Source organism: Triticum aestivum, chromosome 7D (assembly GCF_018294505.1).
Source record: "Triticum aestivum cultivar Chinese Spring chromosome 7D, IWGSC CS RefSeq v2.1, whole genome shotgun sequence".
Classification (NCBI taxonomy): domain Eukaryota; kingdom Viridiplantae; phylum Streptophyta; class Magnoliopsida; order Poales; family Poaceae; genus Triticum; species Triticum aestivum.
In genome coordinates this window covers 501721718-501728177 of record NC_057814.1, presented here as the reverse complement: position 1 = coordinate 501728177, position 6460 = coordinate 501721718, and positions in this window count along the sequence as shown.

Here is a 6460-nt window from a genome sequence, read left to right as displayed (position 1 = left end):
GGGGGTGTCGATTCCTATGTGGTTGTTGTCCGGACTCACGCCAAGCCCCCCATGTTTGTCTCGGGTTTGCCGAAAAAAGTACGTCTGGACCGCTCGGCGGACCAATACATGTCTGCATTGAATGACAAACCACATCTAGACCTCGCGGTTCAGACATATGCGGGCGATTTAAAGGTCCGCCTTGAAGATGGCCTAATATTGGTAGTTGGAGAGGCTAAGTCGGTTGGATGTGTCGTTTTGCTAATGGCACTGTACATGTTGTACTCCCTCTGTCTAGGTGTGTAAGTAACCTTACGAAAACCAAATAATCCCAAAACACTTAGGCACGGTACATTAACTCCCTCCCCGTTTCTTGTTTTGTGACATATCAACCAATAAGAGACGTGAGCCGTGCATGATTTCAATGACTTGAGACTAATAAACATGACATGCAGTGGTTAGTTCATTGCATGCAATGCTATTAATTAACAAAAAGACATTAAGTTTTCTCGTTTTCCTCTCCGCCTTGGTCGCAGTGCACAACGTAAGATGACTTACACACCTAGACGAAGGGGGTAGTTAAGGAAAATTGCATGAATAAGTTGTGTAAAACATGGTTTCAGATACCACCCGACGATGTTAAGTCAGTGGTAAACTCGGAATCTCGATGATTTAATAAAATGCAACAAGTTCTTCACTAAGTAGATTATGTTTTCCCTTTTGTTTTCTTTAGTTGTGGGTGATTTTTTTTAAATAATACAAAATACAAAAAAATTACTTGCTTCTTATGCCTAAAAACTTTTTCAAAAAGAGAAGTGATTGGAAGGCTATGCATCGGAGAAGTGAGGGTCGACCTTGAACACTTGTGTTCATGCTCATGGTAACAATGTAGAATTTTTCATGGAAGTTTCTCAAAAATAAGTATCCCCTTGTATATATTCATTGTTTTATAAAAATAATGTGTCAAGGCTTGGCTTTAGAATGTTTAAATTGCTTGTTTGGTGTGTGCAGCAGAAAAAACAGAAACTTTTGTTGTAGTAATTGAATTTACATTTTTTACTGGAGCGTGATAAAATCAAGAAATTTTTAAACAGTACTGCTATGCAAATTGTTTAGGTTGTCCTAAAGTTTTAAAAAATTTGGAGTTACAGAAGTATACGAAGTTTCCAGATTACTACAGACTGTGCTATTTTTCACAGATTCTGTTTTCTATGTGTTGTTCACTTATTTTGATGAATCTATGGGTAGTATTTGGGTGTATGAATCATGGTGAAGTTGGAATACAGTAGATATAATGCTAATATGAAATTGGAATGAGTTCACAACAGTACCTAAAGGTAGTGATTTGCTTTATTATACTAACGGATCTCACAAGGTTTTTTGTTAAGTTTTGTGTGGATGAAGTGTTCGAAGATCGAGGAGTTATCAATATGAGAAGAATAAGGAGAGGCAAGAGTTCAAGCTTGGGGATGCCCAAGGCACCCCAAGTAAATATTTCAAGGATACTCAAGCATCTAAGCTTGGGGATGCCCCGGTTGACATCCCATCTTTATTCCTCAACAATTATCGGTATATCTCGGTTTTTTTTGTTCACATGATATGTGTCTTTTGTGTTTATTTTTCTGTTTTTTCCTTTATGAACCATGCTATTATGAGATAGTCCTTCATTGATTTATAGAATGCTTCATGTGCTTCACTTAAATCTTTTGAGTATGGCTTTATAGAATGCTTCATGTGCTTCACTTGAATCTTTTGAGTATGGCTTTATAGAATGCTTTTTGTGCTTCACTTAAATCTTTTGAGTATGGCTTTATAGAATGCTTCGTGTGCTTCACTTATATATTTTGAGCTTGGATATTGGTCAATCCATGTTAATTGTGGAATGCTCTATGAACTTCACTTATATCTTTTAGAGTATGAATAAAGTTATCATCGAAATTTGACTTGGAAGAGTACCATTAAAATATCGTGCCTAGCTAAAAAGGCATTAAAGAAAAGCGCTTGTTGGGAGACAACCCAATATTTTATAGCTTTTGTGTGTTCTCATGATTATGCTACTGTAGTAATCATGTTTTATGGGGTGAGATATCGATACGAGGAGAATAAGGAGTGGAAAGACCCTAAGCTTGTTGATTCTTTCGCTTGTCTTTAACTCATGAACAACTCACTCATGTAGGAACAACAGTTCTCTGTATGATATTGGTCCACGTTGTGAACCTTCACCCCATCCGTTTAGTACGTGCAAGACAAGAGCAGCATCTTTTGGCTATCCATGTGAAGATCACATGGTATGTGAGCTCTTATGAATGTACTCCTAGACATTGTCTTAAACTGCAATGTTATGCTTCCATAAGACAATTCTGGCCTTTTGTAAAGTATACAACCTAAATCTATGGCAGGTCACAACAGAAGATGGTTATATTCTTAGCTTAAAGAGGATTCTTCATGGTGTTTCTAACTCGACCACATAGACTAGGTTACCACTGTGAACAACTCATATTGTGGGTCTCATACCCATCTCCTTCTATGCATTATCTATCACATTACGTGATAGACCCTTAATAAAAAGATCTGCCAGATTTTTAGACGTTTGGATATAATCCAATGCAATAACTCTGGAGTTTCTCATTTTCCTAACAGATTTTAACCTTCTCTGAACATGTCTTGATGACTTCATGCTATTGTTTGAGCTGCTCACTTTTGTGATCACAGTTTGATTGTCGCAGTTCATAAGTATACCCGGTACATGTTTCTCAACAACCGTCAAGTCATTCAAGAGCGGACCAAGCCAATCTGCTTTGACCATAGCTATATCTAGTGTTGTGAGTTCTGCTTCCATTGTTGACCTCGTTAAGCTGGTCTTCTTGCAAGACTTCCAAGAAACAGTGCCACCTCCATGCTTGAATACATATCCGCTCATGGCCTTTATATCATCAGCATCTGAGATCCAGTTTGAGTCACTATACCCTTCAAGCACCTTTGGGTACCTAGTGTAGTGAATTCCATAATTCGCAGTGCCTTTCAAATGATGCATAACTCTCTCTAAAGCTTTTACAGTGATCATCTCCCGGTTTTCAAACAAATCGGCTCAATTTGCTAACAGCAAAAGAGATGTCAGGTCTTCTAGCACTAGCTAAATACATAAGTGAGCCAATAATGTGAGAATATTTCAAATGATCTCTAGCAATTCTTCGATTCTTCAAAGGAGCACGCTAGCATCATACAGTGTTGGAGAGGGTTTGCGGTCACTATAGCCAAAGCGACTCAAGATCTTTTCCACATAATGAGATTGAAGCAATGTAATCCCACCATCATCATCTCTTAACAGCTTGATGTTCAAAATAACATCAACTACTCCTAAATCCTTCATCTCAAAACAGGGAAATAGGAAATCCTTGACCTCCTTAATAACATTCAGAGTTGTTCTGAAAAACAATATGTCATCAACGTATAAGCAAAGGATAACCCCCTCGCCCCCACCATGGCGATAGTACACACATTTTATCAGATTTGTTTACAACAAAGCCTGCAGCTGTTAAAGTTCTTTCAAACTTCTCATGCCACTTCTTAGGTTCTTGCTTAAGTCCATACAAAGACTTCAACAATTTGCACACCTTTCCTTCCTGACCGTCCACTATAAACCCATCTGGTTGTTCCATGTAAATTTCCTCGTTCAACTCTCCATTTAGGAAAGTAGTCTTAACATCCATTTGATGAACGGGAAGACCATGTGAGGCAGATAATGGAAGTAGTACTTGAATAGTCGTCAGTTGAGCCACATGTGAGTAAGTATCAAAGAAGTCTTCACCCTTCTTTTGGGTATAACCCTTGGCCGTGAGCTGTGCCTTGTACTTATCAATAGTACCATCAGGTGTAAGTTTCTTCTTGAATACCCATTTGCATCCTATAGGTTTGCACCCATAAGGACGATCAGTGATCTCCCAAGTTTCATTTGCCAAGATGGAATCCATCTCACTATGGACGGCTTCCTTCTAGTAGTCAGCATCTTCAGATGTATAGGCCGCTGAAATAGAGCTGGGAGTGTCATCTACGAGATACACAAGAAAATCATCACCAAAAGACTTTGCAGTCCTATGTCTCTTGCTCCTTTTAGGAGTCTTGTTATTGTCCTCCACAGGATCTTCAAGATGTTGCATCGTAATGGTAGGTTCAGAAATTGCAACTTCATCCTGACTCGATGAATTAGGCAACTACTGATTTGATGAGCTACCCATATTCTTCGTGGGAAAGATATCTTCAAAGAAAGTCGCATCATTCGACTCCGTTATTGTGCCAACATGCATGTCTGACACCTCAGATTTTACAATCAAGAATCTATAACCAATGCTATGAAAAGCATACCAAAGGAAAACACAATCTATAGTTTTTGGTCCAAGCTTGCGTTTCTTTGAAATTGGCACATTGACTTTTGCCAAGCAGCCCCAAGTTCATAGGTAAGAGAGTTTCAACCTTTTCTTCTCCCATTCCTCGAATGGAGTTATCTCTTTGTTGTAGCGACAAGACCTCAAACAGTCTGTGCTGCTGTGCACCAGTGTCATCCCTGGATCAGTAATGCTGACACGCACAGTACAAATGGAGGATTTATAACAGAGTAGCAATCACACACTTATTACAACGAATATCTCAAAAGAGAATAAGTATGATAAATATGGCTTAAGGCCATCTAATACGATAATAGCGGAAGGCTTGGAAGATAAGTGAGTCCATCAACTCCAACGGCATCACTGAGTATAAGACCACGACCTAAGCCACCTTACTCGTCGTCTGAAAAGTCTGCAACATGAAACGTTGCAGCCCGAAAACGGGTCAGCACATGGGATATGCTGGCAATGTAACACATAGAGAGTAATGAACAGAATAATGATATACTACATGCATATATGGCTGGTGGAAAGCTCTATGGTTACAGTTTTGCGAACAGCCATTTTTTCCCTACTGCAAAGGAATAAATTTTATTTAACTATCATGGTGGTTGTGAAACATTGAGAAGGTACCTCCAACTCAATCCCAATTAAGTATCATCATTAACCCAACAAAATTAATTAAAGTAACATGGTGATGAGATTCACATGATAATCCAAGTACTAGATACTCAAGTTGTCCATAACCGGGGACACGGCTAATCATGATTAGTTTATACACTCTGCAGAGGTTTGTGCACTTTTCCCCACAAGACTCGATCGCCTCCGCTTGATTCTCGCACTACATGATGTTTGAGAAACGGATGACCGAGACACAGTCTTTCAGAAGCGTAAACTCTCTACTCTGGGTAGACCGTACCACCTACATCCCCTACATCTGCTTGTCTACCTCTTCAAGAGCTCACACAACTTAATCAACTATGCTAGAGCCCATAATAGCCTGTGGCTGCACACGGAAGTTTCTAGCATGAATAATCTCATGATCCATTTGAGCCTGGGTGGCGGTCCATAGGATGATCACACGGGTACTCCGGGATATCCAAAAATACAGGTAGCACTGGGTTCTCCAGGTGCCTCAATCCACCCAGATGTGAGTTTTAGTTGCCACCTCAGGTAAACCATTAGTTAACAATCTCACATCTGTCGTGAATATCTCTCAAACCCAATCCACGTCTACAAGCATATCATAGCGATATAAGCAACGTAGAAGTAACTCCCAAGGGTTTGATAGTAAAACAGGTAATATGTACTACCTCAACTACTTCCCAATACCCACAATTTAATTAGATCCTAATCATGCAATGTTTGAGGGTTGATCTAATGCAATAAAAACTGGGTATGGAAAAGTATGATCAAAGTGTTACTTGCCTTGCTGATGATCCGCGAAACCTAGAGAATCGAAGTAGCAAGCGGCGCACTCCGGGTACTCTATCGCAAACAAACAAGCAATCAATAAGTACTCATCTAATGCACAAGTAAACTCAAATAAAAGATCCAACCAGAAAGTTCAACTTAAGAACTCCGGTTTGCAAAAAGATTCAACTCAAACGAAGCAACGAAAGTCAAACGGCGGAAGAAACAAGCTTCGTTTACTAATCTGGATCTAGGTCAAATTTTCTAGTAGCAAAAACTTGTTTGAGTGGGTTAAACGGAAAGAGAATTTCGAGACGAAACTCTAGGCGCTTGAATCGCCTGATTCCGATAAACGAGCGAAAAGTTAAACGAAAACGAAGATCTGATCAGAAATCGCGATCTGGAATAATTGCGGAAAATCCGACGAAAAAGAAAAACTGACGAACAGTTAAACAAACGGACGTTCGTTAACAGCGACAATCCGACGAACACGTTCGTTAAAACGAACGGGTCGGTGAACGTTCACTAAGTAATAAAACCAAAAAAAATAAACCGATCTAAAAAAACTAGGGTTTAGAAAAAAATAAACCAAATCGGTTTTAAAAAAAACGGACTCGGCGGCAGCGGCTTCGGCTACCTCGGCGGGCAGCTCCGGCGGGGCGGCGAGGGGCGGCGGGGCTCAGGCG